Here is a 25,421-nt window from a genome sequence, read left to right on the forward strand (position 1 = left end):
AGAGTGTTGTGCCTGACTCATCAATCATGTGCACACCCTGTTGATTAATCTGGCACAGGCTAAAAACAATGCAAATGCAATGCAAGATTAAACAGAATAATTTTTTTTTTCTCAGTAAACGTATTAGTCTCTCTTACAATAATACAGGTGCTTCTCACAAAGTTAGAATTTCATCAAAAAGAAGTTAATTTATTTCAGTTCTTCAATACAAAAACTTCAATACAAATACTTTAATACAAAAACTCATATATTATGTAGAGTCATTACAAACAGAGTGATCTACTTCAAGTATTTATTTCTGTTAATGTTGATGATTATGGCTTACAGCCAATGAAAACCCAAAAGTCATTATCTCAGTAAATTAGAATACTTTATAATACCAGCTTGAAAAATGATTTTAAAATCCGAAATGTTGGCCTAATGGAATGTATGTTCAGTAAATGCACTCAATACTTGGTCGGGGATCTTTTGGCATCAGTTATTGCATCAATGCGGCGTGGCATGGAGACGATCAGCCTGTGGCACTGCTGAGGTGTTATGGAAGCCCAGGTTGCTTTGATAGCAGCCTTCAGCTCATCTCCATTGTTGGGTCTGGTGTCTCTCATTTTTCTCTTGACAATACACCTTATATTCTCTATGGGGTTAAGGTTAGACGAGTTTGCTGGCCAATCAAGCACAGTGATGCTGTTGTTTTTAAACCAGGTATTTGTACTTTTGGCAGTGTGCACAGGTGCCAAGTCCTGCTGGAGAATGAAATTTCCATCTCCAAAAAGCTTGTCAGCAGAGGGAAGCATGAAGTGCTCTAAAATTTCCTGATAGACGACTGCGCTGACTTTTGTCTTGATAAAACACAGTGGACCTACACCAGTAGATGACATGGCTCCCCAAACTGTCACAGATTGGGAACACTTCACAGTAGACCTCAAGCAGCTTGGATTGTGGCCTCTCCACTCTTTCTCCAGACTCTGGGACCTTGATTTCCAAATGAAATGCAAAATTTACTTTAATCTGAAAACAACACCTTGGACCACTGAGCAACAGTCCAGTTCTTTTTCTCCTTGGTCCAGGTAAGACGCTTCTGGTGTTGTCTATTGGTCATGCGTGGCTTGACACAAGGAATCCAACACTTATAGCCCATGTCCTGGATACATCTGTGTGTGGTGGCTCTTGAAGTAGTGACTCCAGCAGCAGTCCATTTCTTGTGAATCTCCCCCAAATTTTTGAATGGCCTTTTCTTAACAATTCTTTCAAGGCTGTGATTATCCCGGTTGCTTGTACACCTCTTTCTACCACACTTTTTCCATCCACTCAACATTCCATTAATATGCTTGGATACAGCACTCTGTGAACAGCCAGCTTCTTTAGCAATGACCTTTTGTGGCTTATCCTCCTTGTGGAGCGTGTCAATGACTGCGTTCTAGACATCTGTCAAGTCAGCATTCTTCCCCATGAATGTGGAGCCTACTGAAACAGACTAAGGGACCTTTTTAAGTGCTTAGGAAGCCTTTGCAGGTGTTTTTTGTTAAGTATTCTAATTTACTGAGATATTGACTTTTGGGTTTTCATTGGCTGTAAGCCATAATCATCAAAATAAACAGAAATAAACACTTGAAACAGATCACTCTGTTTGTAATGAAACTATATAATATATGAGTTTCACTTTTTGTATTGAAGAATTGAAATAAATTAACTTTGGATGATATTCCAATTTTATGAGAAGCACCTGTATCTTGAACGAAAGGTATCACCAGAAAATCACATTATTTAAAGTGTGATTTTATTATAAAAATCTTAGGTTTTGTCTGTTTAATGCCCAGTGTGAATAATCACAGAACTGTAGGACAGATCAGCGCAAAAATAGGGTCTTATTGGAGAGATATGACAGGCGATAAAATCAGATTACACTTACCTTCTAGACATATTCAAAAAGCATATCAAATGGAATTTCAGCTGCAGCAGATCAACGGATCAGCAATTGACCGTAAGACATCAAAAGATGGAAGGAAAGGTTTGTGGATGGTTTCTGCGCTTGCCGACAGTTAATGAGACGCATACTTGTGGTCTTTCCTGATGAAGAAGTCATTTGTACTTTGAAATGCGTAGAATAAACCACCATTTTGTTTTATATCCTGGGATGTCATTTGACAGTTCTCATTAACTGTCGGAAAGTGCAAAAACGATCCACAAACCTTTCCTTCCATCCTTTAATGGCCAGTGTGCATGTATACCAGCTTATACTCCAATTCCCTTTTTTTTGGTTTTCACCTCATATTAGTCTTAACTTGCATAAGACTTGACATTATAAACTGTGCTAAGTGTCATGATCTGAAGTGATCTGACAGTTTTAAAAGCACAGAGTGAACTTTTTTTCCTTTTGGCAAGTTGCCAAGGTGACTTGACTGTCCCCAGTGGTGGTTAGTGATATCGCACCTTAGGTTTTCAGTTTAAAGTTCTCTGTAATTATGATTCAGGTGTGGGGCTCTATAAATGAGTCTCAGGGTGTGCAATCACTGCTGGTGATATTCATTCATCCATTGATTTGATTCTGAGTGGGTGAGAGCCTGGTGGAAGGATGGAGCTGAGGAGGAGTCCTGCGCAGCTTAGCCAGGGGGGACGTGTGTCAGCTATGGTGTCTGGACGAAGGGCTGGCATGGCGTGGTGGGGTCGCAGTAATGGTGTCAGCAGGAAGTGTTTGCATGGACTGGTGGAGTGGCGACTATGGAGAGTGGCACTCACCATGTGGGACTTGGCTGCTGAGCTGGACTCAAGCATGCTTGACTTCGTGGCAGAAGCTGAACTCGTCTTTGGGACTCTGTTACTAAGCAGCAGCAACTGGTGGTGGACTCTGCTCCAAGGCTGCACTATGGTGAAGGATCCTGTTACGGTGATGGATCCGGGTGGAGGAGAAGACGCACGCAGGTGGAGGGCTCTGTTGCAGGAGCATAAGCACGGAGCATAAAGCTAAGTGGTGTCCCCCTGTATTGTCTCTTTCCCTCATGTGTGTTATTAGTGCAGTGGTGGGATTAGTCTCCACACCGCCCAATTCCCTAGTGAGGGTTTAGGGTCAGGGCGAGCAAGGGTTTAAGGTTCGCGTGCGGCGACAGGTGCGGAGCCTGTATAGGGAACGTTAGGAGTGCAGGGACACTGGCTCAGGGGAGCTCAGGAGGTCTCCATTTCCCTATTCCCTATCGCAGGGCCCACCATTGTAAATGTTTCCCAGGTTCCCCCTTATTTAAATTCGCCGTACTGGAGGCGGGGTTTCCAGAATGTATGTATAACGTGTAATTCCTAAATTCGCCTGGTGGAGGCGGTGTATCCATCTGCACGTTTTATTATTTAAATTCGCCCCACTGGAGGCGCTGTATCCAGGGTCACGTGTGTTATGGGTCCGCCTTGCGGTATCATCTGCGTCCAGACACACGTTGACCATGACATTATCACCAGCCTTACAGTTTTTTTTTTTTGGTGAGCCGTGGCCATGTGGAGACCTGTGAGTAATTGCTGCCGGGCCTCACTGAGGTGAGTGAGGAGCGGCATGGTGTGTTAGGGCCGCTGCAGCAGTTATCAGGGTCTGGGCCCTCTGCTCAGACAACCAAGAGAAAAAAAAAAAAAAAGAGCGGCTGTGATCTGGCTAAAAGCCCCTAGAGTCGCTGCTGGGGAGCGGGACTTGCTCATGCACGCGAGCGTACCCAGGCAGGTGGGAGGAATGGTGCCCCACGGAGCTGCTTGGTATTCCCCGAGGTGAAGGGGTACGTTCCAGTGATGAGCAGACTGGTGTAGAGTCCGCGGGGCTTACGCCAAATTTTTAAGGCCGCCCCCTCCTGGTCGTGTGGAGGCGACCAGCGAGTTGATGTTCCTCCTTATCCGGTCCCTTCTCCTCCTGGTATGAGCAGCAGGTGTGCTGCGGGGGAGTAGGGACAAATCTCAACCCTCGCCATTAACCAACCGTGGGAGGCGTAGACCTCATGGTGAAGAGGGTTGGAGGGTGGTGTCCCATGGTGAATGGCGGGGGTGTGAGTGTGGTGACACAGGGGGACGCCTCTGCTGTCTAGTTCAGAATGAGTTCACCAATTATGACAAACAAATGTGTGCAATGAACGTTCAGGTCCGGACCTGTGTGTGAACGAGCGTGTATGGGTGCCACCAAAAATCATCTTGTGGAAGTGTGTTGTGGAGCCTGATCAGCTCATAACAAACATACACAAACTCGTTCCCCAGGTCGGCGCTGTGGAGATGAGTGGTGCCTCCAAAATGAACTTTATTGCCAATACCAGCTATGTTTGTCATAAACCTGAGGTGTCAGGTAGTGGTGGGGTGAACTCAGGATCTGGGCGTCCCCGCTGTAGGTGTTTCCCTAATGAGGAGTGGTCTTGAGGGTCCAGAGGCCCCTCATTAAGGAGGGGGTACTATCATGATCTGAAGTGATCTGACAGTTTTAAAAGCACAGAGTGAACTTTTTTTCCTTTTGGCAAGTTGCCAAGGTGACTTGACTGTCCCCGGTGGTGGTTAGTGGTATCGCACCTTAGGTTTTCAGTTTAAAGTTCTCTGTAATTATGATTCAGGTGTGGGGCTCTATGAATGAGTCTCAGGGTGTGCAATCACTGCTGGTGATATTCATTCATCCATTGATTTGATTCTGAGTGGGTGAGAGCCTGGTGGAAGGATGGAGCTGAGGAGGAGTCCTGCGCAGCTTAGCCAGGGGGGACGTGTGTCAGCTATGGTGTCTGGACGAAGGGCTGGCATGGCGTGGTGGGGTCGCAGTAATGGTGTCAGCAGGAAGTGTCTGCATGGACTGGTGGAGTGGCGACTATGGAGAGTGGCACTCGCCATGTGGGACTTGGCTGCTGAGCTGGACTCAAGCATGCTTGACTTCGTGGCAGAAGCTGAACTCGTCTTTGGGACTCTGTTACTAAGCAGCAGCAACTGGTGGTGGACTCTGCTCCAAGGCTGCACTATGGTGAAGGATCCTGTTACGGTGATGGATCCGTGTGGAGGAGAAGACGCACGCAGGTGGAGGGCTCTGTTGCAGGAGCATAAGCACGGAGCATAAAGCTAAGTGGTGTCCCCCTGTATTGTCTCGTTCCCTCATGTGTGTTATTAGTGCAGTGGTGGGATTAGTCTCCGCACCGCCCAATTCCCTAGTGAGGGTTTAGGGTCAGGGCGAGCAAGGGTTTAAGGTTCGCGTGCGGCGACAGGTGCGGAGCCTGTATAGGGAACGTTAGGAGTGCAGGGACACTGGCTCAGGGGAGCTCAGGAGGTCTCCATTTCCCTATTCCCTATCGCAGGGCCCACCATTGTAAATGTTTCCCATGTTCCCCCTTATTTAAATTCGCCGTACTGGAGGCGGGGTTTCCAGAATGTATGTATAACGTGTAATTCCTAAATTCGCCTGGTGGAGGCGGTGTATCCATCTGCACGTTTTATTATTTAAATTCACCCCACTGGAGGCGCTGTATCCAGGGTCACGTGTGTTATGGGTCCGCCTTGCGGTATCATCTGCGTCCAGACACACGTTGACCATGACACTAAGCTTTTCCTATTGTCCCATTCATCATCCTATTATTGCTGCTTACTGTGTTCAAGGCAGGACTGTTTCTATGAAGGGTTTGTTTTTTTTTATAAAACTATAACATATGAGTACAGAGTAGGTCTGTGGACACTTTCCAGTAGTCTTCTTTTTAATTCTTGGCTACAGGAGTCAGGTTTAATGTACCTTCCTGTCCTCTTTCTTCAGAATTTCAATGTGTTCTGGCCTAATTGTCTGCAGATGCTCATCCTTAATGAAGAAACACCTGCAGATCTGCTAGTCCATAGTTAATTTTGGGACATCTCCCCTCCACCCTGTGATTAATACATTCTGCCGGGACGGGAGTCACAATGACTGATTCAGAGAAAGTTCTACAGGACAAATTGCAATTATAAAATCCTCTTTACAGGAAAGATTGTTTCTTTTTCTGTGTAAAGATCCAAGTTGTATTTTTTCCCCACTTTCTTCTTGTTCTGAACATTTCTACGACGTTCACACACTGCAGCTATATCGGCAATAGAAGTGGTGTCTGTTATACAGTAGAATTGTTAAAATGGAAATCACAGTTTATGTAAAACTAATTTGTATTTTTAAAGAAAAGTTCCCACATAGTCACTTGTGAAAAATCACCTGCATGTTACATTGCATGAGCTTTTACGAAATCGCAATAGTAGAGATGGGGAGGGCACCACCAACAATAAACACGGGGATACACCAATAGTCAGTATAAGAAACTGGAAAAATAGAAATAAGAGAAAGCTACTGACCAAGAACTGGGATCACCACAATAAGTCACATATCATATCAAATTTTGTATTTAATGTCAAATTAGACCAAGACACAATTAAAAACATTAAAAAGTCACTCAATGACAATATACCTATAAGGTTAATAATATAACCCATAAAAGGTTCCCCTATAACTTAAGGTACAGGTATAATACAGACAGGTAATTGGTCCATGGAATCAATAGTCACATTGTATTATTCCACAAAACATATGATGCAGATGAATAAATAGAGTCCAAATGGACACAATAGAAAACCAATGACAATAGACTGCTAAATAGTATAAGATGAAACCTTAATCAACCCACCCCATAGTGTGAGCAAAGGACATAATCTAGAGGCGGAAAAAATGTTTTCAATGGTGCAGCTGAGCCCTGCTGAAATATATTCAGAGCCAGATGACCATCCTCCAGAGTAGCACATAACCTGTGCGCTTAAAAATATAGCAGCCGTACCATACCAAAGTTAGGGGGAGCCTGTGGATGACCAACGCGTGTCGCTACCGCACAGGCAGCTTCATCAGGGGCTGAGAGACTGGTCTGACCGACGTACAATATATATGATCATAATAATACACGATAAGCAACAGCTGCGGTATGTACCTGCATGGTAGCGTGTAGAGAGGCGGGGCCTAGTGATCAATCATACACAGGTCTGCACTCGGATATCACATCCGGCGGAAGAGGGTCACCCAGGCCATCACGTCACAAATAGATTAGTGCGTTTGCGCATCAGACACACCAGGCGTCCCTTCCGGCGGAAGAAGGTCACTCAGGCAGCCGTGTACAAAATTGAATAATGCGCTTGCGCAACAGGCACTCCATACTAGGATCCCCAGTACTATCAGAACGGAGAAATCATTATAGAAAGATCCGCGCACACGACCAAATCATAGCGTATGCGTCTTGCTCATATAAAGTGTCTTAAGGAAAATGGCATTTCTCACATTATACATACATGGAAAAAAAGGGCTTAGTATATAATTCAAGAAGCCGCATATTGCATCAGTTGAAACAGTGTATATGGTTTGCATAAAATAACCCCGGACCGCATATAGCAAGTACCGGTGTTAAATCCATGTACATATACTTAATAAATTATAGCGCATGCAAGTATGCTGAGATTCACAGATAAAACAAGTTATTTATTCAAGCATAAATTGTTGTATATACAACAAATGAGCAATCTTAGTGTATGTAGGGTGACCATACATCAAGATAGGTGTGGACACATACGAGTTTTAATAACTCTTGGTAAGACCATGGGCTACACTTATGTAGAAGTAATATAAAACATAAGAAGCACTGAATAGTCCAGGCTGTAATTTTTAAATTTACATGAACAAATATCCAAGGCAAAATAATGGTCAGTCCAGTAAAATAATCACTATGGCCTACCAAGCTATAAATATCCAGCAATCCTATGTTAATTAAATAATAAGATTAAAATAAGAAATATAAGAGATAAATACTGGTAAATTTGAATAAATCCCTACATTACACCAAGATGCATAAAAGTTGCTGCCAGAGTGATCCCGGACACCATAAGGTTCCAGGTCATTGTCATAATTCTGGACACCATAGGGTTCCAGGTCATTGTCATAATTCTGGACACCATAGGGTTCCAGGTTGTTGTCATGATCCACAGGCTCCTCCCAAGATGGCATATTTAATGTTTTTAATTGTGTCTTGGTCTAATTTGACATTAAATAAAAAATGTTGATATTTTTGTGACTTATTGTGGTGATCCCAGTTCTTGGTCAGTAGCTTTATTATTATTATTATTTATTGTTATAGCGCCATTTATTCCATGGCGCTTTACATGTGAGGGGGGTATACATAAAAACAAGTACAATAATCTTAAACAATACAAGTCATAACTGGATAACTGGATAACTGGATAACTGGATAAAAATCCAGAACTGGATTTTTCCTTTTACTAAATCGCCTGCACAGACATAATTGCGGCATAAATTGACAAAAGATGTAAAGAAAATAAAAAAAATCCAGCATCCGCAATCATAGAAAAAATATTGACCCATAACTTTTGACAATTTAGAAAATATAAGAACAAAAAACAAGTGCGGTATAAGTAAAAAAAAAAAAAAAAAAAAAGTGGAAAAAGAAAGGAGGGGGCGGGGTAAGGGAGGGGCACAGGTCTACCCGTTTCGAGCTCAGACGCTGTTAGTCCTGACAATGTGTGTGTCCAGGTCAGAAAGATTTATAAGGAATAGGAAAAAGAGAGACACAAGATGTAATTAAACACAACCATGAATTAAATGCGCACTGATGAGCACACAGGCCGACATATGAAATAGGCACAGCAAAGCTGCATATATGTCAAATAGAACACAACATAGAAATAGATATCAAGATAGCATTGACAGAGTATAATAGTAATGCATATACTAACAACAATAAACAAAAAATAAAAAATCATCATATGTATAGCATGCAAAAAATGTATGTAAATATAATAAATCAGTTTTATCATTTAAGTATTTGGGATGTGTAGTTTAAAGTTTTAAAATCCAATGTGCTTCGAATTTCAAGAGCGCCTTTGACCAGTCACTTCCTCTGGAAGGTCAGCTAACTCTCTCAATGCCCATTACTGCAGAGGAAGCGTTATTGCCTGATGTATATTAAAAAAATGTCTGGAGAAGCCTGACATTGACCGTTTAGTTTTAAATGTGTTGTAACTGGCATCATGGATCACTTTCAGTCTGCAGGAAGTGCAGCCTACATATAGCTTGTGTAGGGATTCGACTCGCTCAGGTGCAGCGGGAGACAAACATGAGGCACGTTCCTTTAAAATTTCACCAGGTTTATTACTCCATAAACCATAGACAGCATAACACTGAAATGTAACCTTCACTTCAGGCAAAGGAACAGAAATGTCCGTGGCTTCAGACTCGGAGACTCGGACTGAGAGTCTCAGCACATGCTGGGAGCTGTAGTCCTCCCCATATACACTCTCTGTAGTGTCCCCCCTGGACACATGGAAGTCTGTCCACACTCAGACAGACTCCCTCCACACTCTCACATGTGCCAAACACCTCAATTACATAGCCCTGTAACCACACCCACAGGTGATCACATGGCTATGACATCACTAAAGGTTGTATAGACACACACAGGCTTCCCTGACACAGTGTAACAGAAAGATCAGCAGTACCTCTGCTGATCAATACACCCTGGAGCCTGCATCCCAAGGCCACCCACCTTGAGACCCATAATGGTCATTTAGGACCCTGCTCCTGTTACCACACTGAATGTGCCTGTACACCCGTCCTGGGACACCCACACAGCGCCCCCTAGCTGACATAGTGGTAACTACACCACATACCTCCCCCTCTGTTCAAACTTGTGGGGTTGAACACATGACATCACCCAGGGATCTTGAGACCTGGCACCCATGTCACCTTGCCCTACCAGTCGGGAGGACCATCTCCGTCTGTTTCGGTAGTCATACTGCATATTTACGTTAGGCCTCCCCTGCCCCAGCGGTCAGTATCTCGGCCTTGGGCTTTGGCCTTCCCGTCAACGTCTGTCAGTGTGACCAGACACTCTTTAGTCTCCACCTGTCTGCAGTGTGCTTCATCATGCGACCTTTCTCTCACTGGCTGGCTCTCCCAGTTCGCACGGTCATGAGTCCCACGTCCAGCTGGGCCAACTGGCTGGTCTGAGTCTGACCCTCTGTCGCTATGTCCACCACCGAGTCTCGTGCCTATGTTACTAAGATTAGAACGGCCACTTGCGGACTCTCGACGTTCTTGCCTTCGACTACCTGTCCTTTCATTCCTTGGAGGATCCCTTCGGGTCCTTACACCTTGGGTTGGAGGGGGACGCCACCTGACGTTCTCTATCTGCTCATTCATCTGCAGTCGATCCTGTCTTAGCTGCTCAATCTCCTTCAGGTACGCTACCCGATATTCCAGGAGCATGCGAAGCTTCCCAATGCTTTCCACCGAACCAACCACAATGACAGGAACCATGTCATCTTCAATAACGACTTGGATTTCACCAGCAGGTGGGATCCTCACTCTCTTCACACAGGATCGATTCACCATCTCCTGCATCACCTTTCCAAGTCTGCCAACGACTTTCCCCACCAGATTTCTGGGCACCGGAATTATGTCTTCCACAAAGCCCAGCCGACTTTGTGCTTCCCTTGCAAGCTCCAGACGTCGAGCGGCTTTCCAATTACGCTTCACGAGCATCTGTTTCGTGCGGAGACATTGTAGGTGCATCTCCTTCAGGACAGCCACCCTTCTCTCTGTGTCTTCCGTTTCTGCCAGTATCACCAACTGGTCTGTTTCTGGTGCCCAGCTCACACTATAGGCCTTTACTGCCTTTTTAAAGGTCTCATGCACACCTTCGCTGGCACACGCTTCTCGCACGTCTTCGGGTACCTCCATCACACACTTGAAGGTCATGGACTTGCTCTCATCCTGGACAGATGGCTCTGGGTTCCCCACGGACACTTCCCTCAAGGTATCTGCCAAGACCGGGTGACTGTCTTGTGCAGCTCTTGGCTCACCATCTTCCTGAGATTTACAGTCTTCAGGACCCTTTTCCAAGATGGGCTTTGGCAGTTCTGCCTTGCTATCAGTCGGGCAAGGCCGCTGTACGTCTTCGCCCCTCCACTTCTCCTGCAGAAGACCTTTTACTATTCCACTGAGTTCTTGCAGAACTTTATCTTTCTCCTCTGCCAGGTAGCGACGCTCATCCTCTCTCCTGAGAATCTCCTGTTGATGCTTCTCTTGGGCCTCTCTGAGCACCTCCATATCTTCCAACAGGGTCTTGTTCATGGTTTTGCACGCTGACAGGTGACCTCTGAGCTCAGAGACTTCCTTCTCCAGCTCATCCACTCTGTGCTCAGCTGCTTGCCTTAGGACTCTTTCCCGTTCGACATGTTCTGTTACAGTCTCCTTTATCAGCTGTATCTCACGATCCTGCTCTCTTTTGTCCATCACGTGTCTCACTACTACCTCTTTAATTATATCGTTAAAGGGTACCACTGGGTCAGTCACCCCAGTCGAGTGAACCCTCCAGTTACCGTCCAGCACCAATGTGTCTTGTCCAGTCGTCTCATCTCCCAGCCCACCATCTGTCTTATCACGAGACGTCAGGTCCGTCAGTTGGGCAGATGTACTTCTTCCTCTGGTCAGTTCTACCTCTGACCTGTCCATGTCAGGAGCCGTCACTGTCTCAGTGTCTGCTTGCCCCACAGTCGAAGCATCTCCATCGTCAGACCAAACGTCATCAAACAAAAGAAAGTCCCGGCCCCTCTCCCAGGCATAGAATAAGTCCCGAGGTATTCCTCTACCTTGGCACTCACCACCTTTGGTCCCCTCAAACACTACTCTGTCTACTGCGTAGTTCACTGTGACCCCGTGTTTACAGCGAACCCTGATGTTTTTCTCGGTCAGAGAGAAAATGAGAGGAGTTCCTGTCAGAGTCACCTGACTCTCTGATTCCAGCCGACCAAAGGCTCCTTCCCGGTGCAGCATCACTGTACACATCTGTGGCCCATCATTACTCCCCGGAAAGGATATTCCACATTCTGAAAAAGACCTGCACATACACTGCGGTACTCCAGACATACCTACTGAGACACCCAGTGCTGTCACTTCTTCACACTTGGCCCCTTTCTGGACCACCACCCCGCTTTGGGTTGCCACCCCAATTTTGGTCACCGTCCCCTTTTGGAACTCCACCCCTTTTTGGGTTACCACTCCAATTTGGGTCACCGCCCCCTTTTGGGACTCCACCCCTTTTTGGGTTACCACTCCAATTTGGGTCACCTCCCCTTTTGGGTTACCACTCCAATTTGGGTCACCGCCCCCTTTTGGGTCACCGCCCCCTTTTGGGTCACCGCCCCCTTTTGGGATTTCCCCATGTCCGTCCTGCAGAACCTCTTAGGCCACAGTTCACACAGTACAGTTTGTCTTTTAACGATACCACACAAATCTTTGCTGGCACCACCACAGCTCCTGCTGTCACTGATCACCGGCACCTCCGGCTGCTGTTCACACACATACACAGCGGCTGGTGTCACTGCAGCTCCTGCTGCGCCATCTTCGTGGACCCGCCGATCCACCGGAAGCCGCTTGTCACCTTCGTAACCCCGCCGGGTTACTGGAAGCCGCTTGTCACCCTCAAAGATAAAAAAGCCACAAAAGTGCGCCCATAGGGCCTTACCAGTGCAGGTATAATGGGTTATGCAGCAATAATACAGGGTACTCACCCTTAATAGTTGTGTAAAGCCACAACTACTGTATCCGCTTAGTCACATGCAATAAAGCTGCAGCAGGATGGTGAAGACAGACAGCGTCTGCTACCAATGCTCCCAGGGCAGATCCCTTAAAGAAAACACCAGGTCCTTGTGCTGCGAGACCTTCGTGACCCCACTGAGCCACAGCAAGCACCTTCAGGTTTTGCAGAGGAAAAGAAAAAAAAAAGAAAAAAAACACATGCACAGTCTCTCACATGTCCTGTTCGTGTGCCACTCAGGACGTACCGTCTCCACCTGAGACCGTCCAACACACAGGGCACACCGGGTGCTATTCAGGGAGCCGACCCTCCTCCCAGGGTGTCCCAACACACCAGCCTCACCAGGTCCAGGGGCTCAGCGGGTGCTCTTCAGGACATCCGTCTCCGCCTGAGACTGCCCAACACACGCCTCACCAGGTCCAAGGTCATAGCACGTGTTCCAGGGATCCGATTCCTCTCCCAGAACCTCCCAACACTGACCCTCCAGGACCTTGCTCACTGACCCCTCCAGGAACACAGTCTCTCACTGACCCTGGTCAGTGCAACACAGACTCCTGTCTGTTATCTGTGTCGGCCACACAGTTTCCCGGACGCCTCTTCTCCTCAGAGGTATCCCACAAATTTTAATACAGTCACTTTCTCTGACCTCGGTCAGTATTACTCACGGTTGTCAGACCGTCTGCTCTCCTGGCTCAGGATCGCCAGCGCTGCCACACATGCTTCTGGGAATCGCTGCCCGCATTCTCCACCAATTGTAGGGATTCGACTCGCTCAGGTGCAGCGGGAGACAAACATGAGGCACGTTCCTTTAAAATTTCACCAGGTTTATTACTCCATAAACCATAGACAGCATAACACTGAAATGTAACCTTCACTTCAGGCAAAGGAACAGAAATGTCTGTGGCTTCAGACTCGGACTGAGAGTCTCAGCACATGCTGGGAGCTGTAGTCCTCCCCATATACACTCTCTGTAGTGTCCCCCCTGGACACATGGAAGTCTGTCCACACTCAGACAGACTCCCTCCACACTCTCACATGTGCCAAACACCTCAATTACATAGCCCTGTAACCACACCCACAGGTGATCACATGGCTATGACATCACTAAAGGTTGTATAGACACACACAGGCTTCCCTGACACAGTGTAACAGAAAGATCAGCAGTACCTCTGCTGATCAATACACCCTGGAGCCTGCATCCCAAGGCCACCCACCTTGAGACCCATAATGGTCATTTAGGACCCTGCTCCTGTTACCACACTGAATGTGCCTGTACACCCATCCTGGGACACCCACACAGTGCCCCCTAGCTGACATAGTGGTAACTACACCACACTTGGTACATATTTTACATTTTCCAAAATAAGTGTATATACATATGTGTATGTGTTTTGTGTATACACAGGTGTTTCCGGGTTTTTGCTGTTTTTTGTAGCTGTTTTTTTTTGGTCTAGATTACATGTGTGATTTGTTTACAGTACATATTCAATAAAGTTAGTTTCATTCACCAAAAAGGCAGCCAAATATGCTGAAAAATCACAGCAACTGGTTTTGTTGCATTTTTGTGCTTTCTAATTTCTATTATGGGTGAAAAAAATCTGCAAAACGCTTAAAGCGAACCCGTCAGCATGATTTTACTAAGTAAACTACAGACACTGTCAGGTTGCCGCTGTTATACTTAGTAAAATGATACCTGGGGTGAAGAAATCCGTCTTGTGTTTCTTGTGTAATCAGTGTTAGCAGTTTTCAGCTAATGATATGTGTCATGGCTAGGACATGGTTAATGTCCTGTTCTCACAGGGTTAACTTTTGCCGGCCTCTCTTTGGATCTGGGAGGGGTATTTATACTCCAGACTACCATTCTCTGTCAGTTATACTGCTATTCTGGCTGTGTGTCTGACTGACCCCCCTGATGTGCGTGTACTGCATTGCTTGTTTGATTCCCGTGTATGACCCGGCCTGTCCCCTTGCTCTGAACTCCGTCTCACGTTTTAGGTACTATTGTCTTCTCTGGTTCTGACCTCCTGGCTTGGCTATTGTTATTCCGCTACCGTTTGCCCCTATTGTACCGTCTATTGCACGTTCTGGTTTTCTGATCTATTGCTACGTCCTGACTATCCGCTCTGTCTAACCCTTTGGTATTGTACTGCTATTTCGTGCATTGACCCCGGCTTGATCTGGTTTCCGCCCCTGTCTATGTCCCTTGGTAACCTGTCCCGTAGTTACCTTTCTAATAGTTTCCCTGCAGCTCCTAGCTCTGTGGAGATTAGGCCATGCCCCCAGCAGTCATGTGCTTCAGGTGTGATAGTTTGAAGCACGCATTGTCACCGCTGCTGCCCTGCTTCACAGGTATCTTTGAGCACTGTTTTTGTACTCAGGACATGCGCACTGGCTCAGTGAGCGAGTGTAGTGCGGTGTTCCTGACATTATGCTCATGCTCCAGGGAGGGACTGTAGGTAGAGCCTTACCTTGATGCCCTAAACCAGAGAAACCAAGGAATGACCTGCACACAGGCCTGCCCTGAAGCACAGACAAGTTCCTCATCATAGAGACAGAGAGCGAGAGATAGACTGTTTATGCATCGTGCGGCCTGTGGGCATGTCTTTCCTTGGTTTCTCTGGCCTAGAGCAGGAAGATGGACTCTGCTTACAGTCTCATCATTTTAGATGTCTCTTTAGCGAGCAAGTGTAGAAGACAACTGTTCTGTGAATACCTAAAAAGATGAATACCACCAGAACAGATGCCAAACGGACACCAAAGTGTCTATATCTGCCTCATTATAGTGTATAGTTCTGTGCTCAGCATAGAACACAAGATTGTGATTCCAGCCTTATACTGGAATCAAAAAATGTTTTGTAGCCCAAAATGATACCAATAAAATCTGTATTTTATCCTGCACAAAACCAGCCCCCACTCAGGTCCATTTTCTGTCACTTGAAATATAGGGGGTTCCCATGTCACTGGTAGAACAAAGAATCTGGAAAAGTGACACATCTCCAATACCACCTCAGATAAAGTCCAGTGAAATATTTGCTCCCAAAACCCAAAGCCTGAGCCTCACTGTGCCTAAACCACAGTAAGTATCCACATGGCATTACTGTAGCAGGGAGAGCCCAATTAAACATTTAAGGGGTGTGTGACGCCAGAAGCATGACCTGGGCACAATGTATGAGGGTGCTACAATATATGTGGGCTCTACACTGTATGGGGGCTCAATGTATTATCACTAAATTGGCATAATTGCAATTCTCCAGCATAAAAGATCACATGGACGTAAGGTGCCCAGGATGGTCGTGGGCGAGCTGCTGCTCCTAAATGCCCTGGCAATTTGCAAACAAATCATAACCCAGTTCATAATTGTTGTGTTGTGTACATTGCCTTGTACTCATTTGCAGGCCGAAGGCCTTTGCTGTCTCCATGTCCTCTGTTCCAGAACCAGCCACACACATCAGGGGACAACCAGTTCCTTTTAACAAGTTCAACTTTACTGAATAGTTCAAGTACATTACTCTTTAATATGTAGTATCAGGCACAGCACCCTTCGGTTCATTTTCCATCAATACAGTATGTTTAAATCATTTGCTTACATTCAGCTCATGTTATTCCTACTTTACAGCTTCTATTAACCCTAGGGATTCCCCGCCCGGCATCACAATATTCCCAAGATCCACAACGTTTCCCTCATACATTTATAATCATAGAATGTTAGAGTTGGAAGGGACCTCAAGGGTATTTGTGTCCAATTCCCTGCTTAATGCATAGCAGGATTCACTAAACCATCTCAGACAGATGTGTGTCCAGCCTCTGTTTCAAGAATTCCATTGATGGAGAACTCACCACCTCTTGTGGCAGCCTGTTCCACTCATTGATCACCCTCACTGTTAAAAAGTTTTTTCTAATATCTAATCTGTATCTTCTCCTTTCAGCTTCATTCCATTGTTTCTCGTGTTTTTATTTGCAATTGAGAATAAGTCCACTCACCAACCTGGCAGCTTTTCTCTGAACTTGTTTTTTCAATGTCTTTTGTAAAATGTGGTGCCCAGAACTGGACACAGTATTCCAGATGAGGTTTGACCAAGGAGGACTAGAGGGGGATAATTACTTCCCCTGATCAAGTCTCCCATGCTTTCTGGACATTTCTGTCCTTTAAAACATCCAGTCATTGGACCTTTCCTAGCCTCCTTCCGAGTCCATTAAAATCTGAAGTGCAACCTTAAAGTCTGAGTCCTGGCTGGTCTTCCTCTTGTAATCCAAAATTTGAGGATAGCATGATCGCTGACTCATAAATTCCCAGCCACTTTTACTTCCTCAACCATTTCCTCCCCATTGGTAAGAATTAGGTCCAAGATTGCAGATCCTATTGTTCTGTATTCTACCTTTTGAAAGATAAATTTGTCAGCAAGAGAAGATAAGAATTTTCTGGACCCATTATTTTTGCCAAGGTGTTGTGAGTTCATTTTCCCCTTCGTCACTGAGGTCTGGTGAACTCCCTATTCTGGTGAAGGAAGGTAATGAGCCTGATTATCAGGCACCTGAACCTGTTGAGGATGACTGGCTGAGTGGAGTCACGGTCTGGATATAAGGCTGCCGACGCCCTTCTGCCCTGCGGGTGATTTCTCTGTGGACTTCTAGGACACCAGTCTGATTCCTGCTCCTCTAAGCTAAGTTTTTCTGCTTTGCCTGTTTGCATTAGTGTTTTGTTTTTGTTTTCCTTGCTTTTCTGGATTCTGCCATTCCCTGCTGGGGTGAGCTGAATCTCCTTTTGCCTGTAGCTCTGTCTTCAGAATATTCCTGGGTACTGACATAGCTTTTTTGAAGCCTAGCGTCTTCAGGGTCTTTTTCACTGTCAGTCTGTTGGCTCTTATTTTCATAGGGTTTTTCACGGATTGCAGACAGCAGCCTTCCTGTCCTTTTCTATCTAGCTAGATTGGGCCCCATCTTTGCTCAGTCTATCTTTCTGCCTGTGTTAGTGTTTTCATCTTGCTTCACCGTCATTATATGTTGGGGGCTGCCTATTGCTTTGGGGTCTGCTCTGGGGCAGTTTAGTTTTCCCCTTTCTTTCTTTAGGCCTAGCTATTTCTCCGGCTGTGATCAAGGGGTCTAGGGCATCGTAGGAACCCCCCACGGCTACTGCTAGTTGTGTTGATAGGTTCAGGGGTCTGCAATCCGATAGCTGCCAACTTCTCTGGTTTTCTGGACTTAGCTAGCATTTCTGTTTTTGCCTCCTACGGTGACTCAATCGTAACAGAATCACCCGCCATACCGCAGATCCTAGGGTACTCAATAGCAGGAAAGAATTGTGTTTAAAAAAAAAAAAAAAAAGTGTGCGTATATTCTTTCCTCTATATCTCTGAGGCCGTAGGGGGAATTTTTTTTTTCTCTCAATGGAGATAAAGCAATTGTCTGATCGTGTGGAGCAGCTCGCTGCAGAAGTGCGGGGAATTTCCGCCTACCTTGCTCGTTCGCATGCTGTTGAACCAAAGATCCCTACACCTGATGTATTTTTTGGGGATCGATCTAAATTTTTGAGTTTCAAAAATAATTGTAAATTATTTTTTGCCTTGAAGCCTAACTCATCAGGGAGCTCCGCGCAGCAGGTTAAAATTGTCATCTCTTTGCTGCGTGGCGATCCCCAGGATTGGGCTTTTTCTTTGAAACCAGATGATCCTATTCTGACTAATGTGAACGCATTCTTTCAAGCTTTGGGGTTGTTGTATGACGAACCTAATGCTATTGATCAGGCTGAAAAGACCCTGTTGGCATTGAACCAGGGTCGAAATTCTGCAGAGTTGTACTGTCAAAAGTTCCGAAAGTGGGCGGTCTTTACTACCTGGAATGATAATGCCTTGGCTGCTCTCTTTCGGAAGGGTTTGTCAGAAGCCGTAAAAGATACTATGGTGGGATTTCCAGTTCCCTCTGGTCTGGACGATTCTATGTCATTAGCCATTCAGGTTGATCGGCGTTTACGTGAACGCAGGATTGCACGAGAGGTGTTGCTACCGGTTGAACAGACATCTGAACCTATGCAATGTGATAGAGTTTTTCCTAGGAGTTCAGAAGGCGTAATAAGCTGTGTTTTTTCTGTGGAGATGCCTCGCATATTATTTCTGTTTGTCCTAAACGAGAGAAACGCTTTGCACACACGTTTTCTGTGGGTGGTGTTCAACCTAAGTTTCTTCTGGCAATTACTCTGATCTGCTCCCTGTCCACATTTTCCGCCAAGGCTTTTGTGGATTCGGGAGCAGCGCTAAACCTAATGGACTTGGATTTTGCTAAACGTTGTGGATTTCCGATGACACCTCTGCAGACGCCTATCCCTTTGAGGGGGATTGATGCTACTCCTTTGGCTAAAAATAAACCTCAGTTTTGGACCCAGGTGGTCATGCGGGTCGCCCCAGACCATCAAGAAAATTGCAGATTTTTGGTGTTGCATGGTCTGCATGATGCCATTGTTCTGGGGTTTCCCTGGTTGCAAATTCATAATCCAGTTTTGGATTGGAAATCTGTGTCTGTGGTGAGTTGGGGTTGTCGGTGTACCTTTAGTGAGGCTCCGGTTTTTTCCACCTCTCCTCAGTCGCATGATGTTCCTGACTATTTGGCGGACTTTTATGATGTATTTAGTGAGAATGAGTCTGCGTCCTTGCCTCCTCATAGGAGTTATGACTGTGCAATTGAACTAAGCCCGGGGTGTAAATTTCCCAAGGGTCGGCTCTTCAATTTATCTGTACCCGAGCACGAGGCTATGCGGTCCTATATTAAGGAGGCGTTGGAGAAGGGTCATATTAGACCATCCTCTTCACCCTTAGGTGCCGGTTTTTTTTTTGTGACCAAAAAGGATGGTTCTTTAAGGCCTTGTATTGATTATCGTGCCCTCAATAAAATTACTATTAAATATCAGTATCCGTTACCCCTGATTTCGGATCTATTCTCTAGAGTTAGAGGTGCTTGCTGGTTTACCAAGCTTGACCTCAGGGGGGCGTATAATCTTATCCGCATTAAGCAGGGGGATGAATGGAAGACGGCGTTTAATACTCCGGAGGGACATTTTGAGTACCTGGTGATGCCTTTTGGGCTCACTAATGCCCCTTCTGTCTTCCAGTGCTTCATGAACGATATTTTCCGAGACTTTGTCGATAAATTTTTGATTATCTATCTGGATGATATTTTGATCTTCTCCAAGGATTGGGATTCTCATGTGGAACATATTCGGACTGTGTTCCGGATCTTGGGGGAGAATTCCCTGTATGTCAAAGGATCGAAATGCCTTTTTGGAGTACAGAGGATTTCATTTTTGGGATTTATTTTGTCTCCGTCAACTATTGAAATGGACCCGGCCAAGGTACAGGCCATTTATGATTGGGTTCAGCCCACTTCTTTGAAGGCCCTCCAGAAGTTTTTGGGTTTTGCTAATTTTTATCGGAAATTTATAGCAAAATTTTCTAGCATTGCCAAGCCATTGACTGATCTGACTAAGAAGGGTGCTGATGTGTTGAATTGGTCTCCGGAGGCTGTTGCTTCCTTTCAGGAGCTGAAGCGAAGATTTACCTCCTCCCCGGTTTTGCGGCAACCTGATGTCTCACTCCCAATCCAGGTAGAGGTGGATGCTTCTGAGATTGGTGCAGGAGCTGTTTTGTCCCAAAAGGATCCTGTAACAGCTAAAATGAATCCCTGTGCTTTCTTTTCCCGAAAGTTCTCTCCATCTGAACGTAACTATGATGTGGGGAATCGGGAACTGTTGGCCATGAAATGGGCATTTTAGGAGTGGAGACATTGGTTGGAGGGAGCTAAACATCAAGTTGTGGTCCTCACTGACCACAAGAATTTGATTTATCTAGAGTCGGCTAAACGCTTGAACCCTAGACAAGCTAGGTGGGCCTTGTTTTTTACACGTTTTGATTTTGTGGTCTCTTTTCTTCCTGGAACTAAGAATGTCAAGGCAGATGCCCTCTCTAGGAGTTTCTTTGCTGATTCTCCTGTGGTGAACAAGCCTGCTACCATCTTAGGCGAAGGGGTAGTTCTTTCTGCCATCTCGCCCGATTTGAGACTTGCTCTGCAAGAGTTCCAGGAGGACAAACCTGAGCGTTGTCCCAGTGGAAAGTTGTATGTTCCTGACCAGTGGAAGAAGAGAGTGATGTCTGAAGTTCATTGCTCTGCATTGGCTGGTCATCCAGGTATTTTTGGTACTAGAGATCTGGTGAGTCGCTCTTTTTGGTGGCCCACCTTGTCTCATGATGTCAGGAATTTTGTGCAGTCCTGTGGGACTTGTTCCCGGTCTAAATCTTGTTCTCGTTCTAGTGGGTTGTTGATGCCTTTGCCTGTCCCCAGGAGGCCATGGACCCATATTTCAATGGATTTCATCTCTGATATGCCGGTCTCTCAAAGAATGACTGTTATTTGGGTGATTTGTGATAGGTTCTCTAAGATGGTTCATCTTGTACCACTCCCTAAGTTGCCATCTTCCTCTGAGTTGGTGCCCTTGTTTTTTCAACAGGTGGTTCGCTTACACGGGATTCCTGAGAACATTGTATCTGACAGAGGAGTTCAGCTTGTGTCTAGATTTTGGAGGACTTTCTGTTCCAAGCTGGGAATACAGTTGTCCTTCTCCTCTGCTTTTCACCCTCAGACTAATGGGCAGACAGAGAGAACAAACCAGACCTTGGAGTCATATTTGAGATGTTTTATTTCCGCTGATCAGGATGATTGGGTTTCATTTTTGCCCTTGGCCGAATTTGCTTTAAATAATAGAGCTAGTTCTGCCACTTTGATGTCACCTTTTTTTTGTAACTTTGGTTTTCACCCTCGATTTTCTTCAGGGCAGGTGGAGCCTTCTGCCTGCCCAGGTGTTGACACTGTGGTGGAGAGAATGCACCAGATCTGGGACCAAGTGGTGGATAAGTTATCTCTCTCCCAGGAAAAGGCCCAGCGGTTTTCCAATCGACATAGGACCATTGGTCCCCAGTTTAAGATTGGTGATATGGTGTGGTTATCATCAAAAAATATTGCTATGAAGGTGGCTTCTCCTAAGTTTAAGCCTAAATTTATTGGACCTTACAAAATTTTGGAGATTATTAATCCGGTCTCTTTCCGTTTGGCTCTTCAAGTCACATTTAAAATCCATAATGTGTTCCATAAGTCCTTGTTGAAGAGGTTTGTTGAACCAGTTGTTCCTGGGGTGGCACCTCCGGACCCTGTATTGGTTGAAGGTAACATGGAATATGAGGTAGAGAAAAAACTGGATTCCCGTCTGGCTAGACGGAGACTCCAGTATTTGGTTAAGTGGAAGGGTTATGGTCAGGAGGATAATTCCTGGGTCTCTGCCTCTGATATTCATGCCAATTGGTGCGTGCCTTTCATCGGGCTCACCCTGATCGCCCTGGTGGCGTGGTTGAGGGTTCGGTGACCCCTCCTCAAGGGGGAGGTACTGTTGTGAGTTCATTTTCCCCTTCGTCACTGAGGTCTGGTGAACTCCCTATTCTGGTGAAGGAAGGTAATGAGCCTGATTATCAGGCACCTGAACCTGATGAGGATGACTGGCTGAGTGGAGTCACAGACTGGATATAAGGCTGCCGACGCCCTTCTGCCCTGCGGGTGATTTCTCTGTGGACTTCTAGGACACTAGTCTGATTCCTGCTCCTCTAAGCTAAGTTTTTCTGCTTTGCCTGTTTGCATTAGTGTTTTGTTTTTGTTTTCCTTGCTTTTCTGGATTCTGCCATTCCCTGCTGGGGTGAGCTGAATCTCCTTTTGCCTGTAGCTCTGTCTTCAGAATATTCCTGGGTACTGACATAGCTTTTTTGAAGCCTAGCGTCTTCAGGGTCTTTTTCACTGTCAGTCTGTTGGCTCTTATTTTCATAGGGTTTTTCACAGATTGCAGACAGCAGCCTTCCTGTCCTTTTCTATCTAGCTAGATTGGGCCCTGTCTTTGCTCAGTCTATCTTTCTGCCTGTGTTAGTGTTTTCATCTTGCTTCACCGTCATTATATGTTGGGGGCTGCCTATTGCTTTGGGGTCTGCTCTGGGGCAGTTTAGTTTTCCCCTTTCTTTCTTTAGGCCTAGCTATTTCTCCGGCTGTGATCGAGGGGTCTAGGGCATCGTAGGAACCCCCCACGGCTACTGCTAGTTGTGTTGATAGGTTCAGGGGTCTGCAATCCGATAGCTGCCAACTTCTCTGGTTTTCTGGACTTAGCTAGCATTTCTGTTTTTGCCTCCTACGGTGACTCAATCATAACACAAGGTTTGTATTCCAATCATGTGTATCAATCCTGCTTCCTCTGTATAGAAAAGATTAGTGCACTCTCCTCAGTGCCTAGTTCAGACCGTAAGCCCTAGATGTTGCAGGAAGGTCTGCAGGAAATTTGATATGACCTCATACCACCAGAACAATATGTACTTTGCGTGCCTCCAGCACACTGCAACTCGATCTCGGCCTTGTCTCTCATGAACACTCTAACTGTCTTTAACTAACTAAACCAGGAAGTAATTCCCCTTGTTACTTGACATTTTCCCCTTCCATCCTTGGCTGGTCCCAAACATTTAATAATTTCATACTTTATTTCTTTCACTTATACTCTAATAAGGTCCACCACTACCTGTCCTGCATTATCTGTCACTGCTCTGGTTCCTAAACCCTAACCTAAGCTCTAAACTACTTTCCCTATACCTGGGCTGAGTGTACAAGAGTTACCTTAGGTATTACCTTTGTAGTACCTACACAACAGCATCAGTACCTATGCCAATATACATTAGTTACATTACACTCTTTACATTTTACATTTCACATGTCACCATAGAACGCAGTCAAAATATATGACAATATTCACACTATGCAGTTTGTTGGTTTTCAGGGGCAGGCACTCAACAGTCTCTGTCACACCTTTACATGGATGTTACAAAATAGTCACTGCAGCCATGGACGAATTCGGTTTAAGGTGCAATTTCTACAATGGGGTCTTTTTTTTTTGCTGTTCTGGCACCTTAGGGTGTTATGATTGAGTCACCGTAGGAGGCAGACACAAAAATAGAAGCTACGTCCAGAAAACCAGAGAAGTTGGCAACTATCAGATTGCAGACCCCTGAACCTATCAACACAACTAGCAGTAGCTGTGGGGGGTTCCTATGATGCCCTAGACCCCTCGATCACAGCCGGAGCGCTAAATAGCCTAAAGACAGAAAAGGAAATCTAACTGCCCCAGAGCAGACCCCAAAGTAAAAGGCAGCCCCCAACATATAATGACGGTGAAGCAAGATGAAAAAACACTCACACAGATAGAAAGATAGGGTGAGCAAACAATGGGGCCCAAGCTAGCTAAACAGAACAGGAAAGGAAGGTTGCTGTCTGCAATCTGCCAAAACTCTATCAAAGACATAAGCCAACAAGCTGATATGAAAAAGACCCTGAAGCAGCTAGGCTTAAAAAACTAAATCAGCACTCAGGTATTTTCAGAAGACAGAGCTAAAGGAATTCAGCACACCCCAGCAGGGAATGGCAGAAATCCAGAAAAACAAAGCAAAACAAAGTCTAAGCACAAATGCAAAAAGCCGAGCAGAAAACTTAGCTTTAGAGGAGCAGGAATTCAGACTGGTCTCCAAGGATCCCACAGAGAAATCACCCGCAGGGCAGAAGGGCGTCGGCAGCCTTATATCCAGTCAGTAACTCCACTCAGCCAGTCATCATCATCAGACTCAGGTGTTTGATAATCAGGCTCACTACCTTTCTTTACCAGAAGAGGGAGTTCCTCGGGCCTCAGTAGTGAAGGGGAAAATGAACTCACAACATTAGGGGCTCCTCAAATGTCACCCACAAACTATTCTAGCAAAATATGTGCTCCAAAAGACAATTCATTCTCAGCCCTGACATGTGGCCTAACAGCAGTTTCTAAAGGCACATGGAGCATCATCGTGTTTGGGAGAAATTGTGCACTAAATAGTGGGGGTCCAGTTTCACCTATTAACCTTGTAACTGACAAATTTGCAACAAATACAAAAATGTATTTTTTACTACTAAAATGTTACATTTTCCCTTCCCAATGTTATAAAATTCTGTGGTGCACTTGTGGGTTCAAAATACTCACTACACCCCCAAATGAAATAGTTAAGCATTGAAGCTTCCAATATGGGGTCACTTGTGAGTGTTCTGCTGATCTGGCTTGGCTAATACGATACGATACCATAATTTCCCTTGGGATCAATAAAGTGTATCACAGCAGCGTTACAACAGCATTACAAACAAAACATTACGAACAGCATAACATAGAGTAATTACTAGACACAGATCCTGCACATGACTAACCACGATATGTAACAAACAAAGGTACACAAGTCTCTGATCCTTTACATTAGTGCGCCGGCCCTAGGTCATAGCCATCTTTCACCCTTAGTGAATTGTTATACATCCCCATAGCAGTAGGCACAAACGATTTCCTGAATTTCTCCTTCTTGCACCTTAGTAGGATTAGACGGCTGCTGAATGTGCTCTTCTGATTCAAGAACAGCCCGTATAGTGGGTGTGTATTATTGTTCATTAAAGCCCTGCACTTCTTTTGAATCCTATCCTCCACGACCTCCTTAAAAGAGTCAAGATGGTGGCCAACAGCCGCGCTTGCCTTCTTGATAAGTTTGTTGAGCTTATTGGCGTCAGCAACTTGCACACTACTGCCCCAGCAAATGATACCAAAAAAGATGGCGCTTGCTACAACGGACTGGTAGAACATTTCCAGCATTTTACTGCACACATTGAACGACATTGAACGACCTGAGCTTCCGCAGAAAGTACAGTCTGCTCATTCCCTTCTTGTAGAAAAAAGGGGAGGAGGGAGCACCACTAATGGGCATAACA

Source organism: Dendrobates tinctorius, unplaced genomic scaffold (genome assembly GCF_039654945.1).
Source record: "Dendrobates tinctorius isolate UK_male_01 unplaced genomic scaffold, ASM3965494v1 ptg000003l, whole genome shotgun sequence".
In the NCBI taxonomy this organism is placed as follows: domain Eukaryota; kingdom Metazoa; phylum Chordata; class Amphibia; order Anura; family Dendrobatidae; genus Dendrobates; species Dendrobates tinctorius.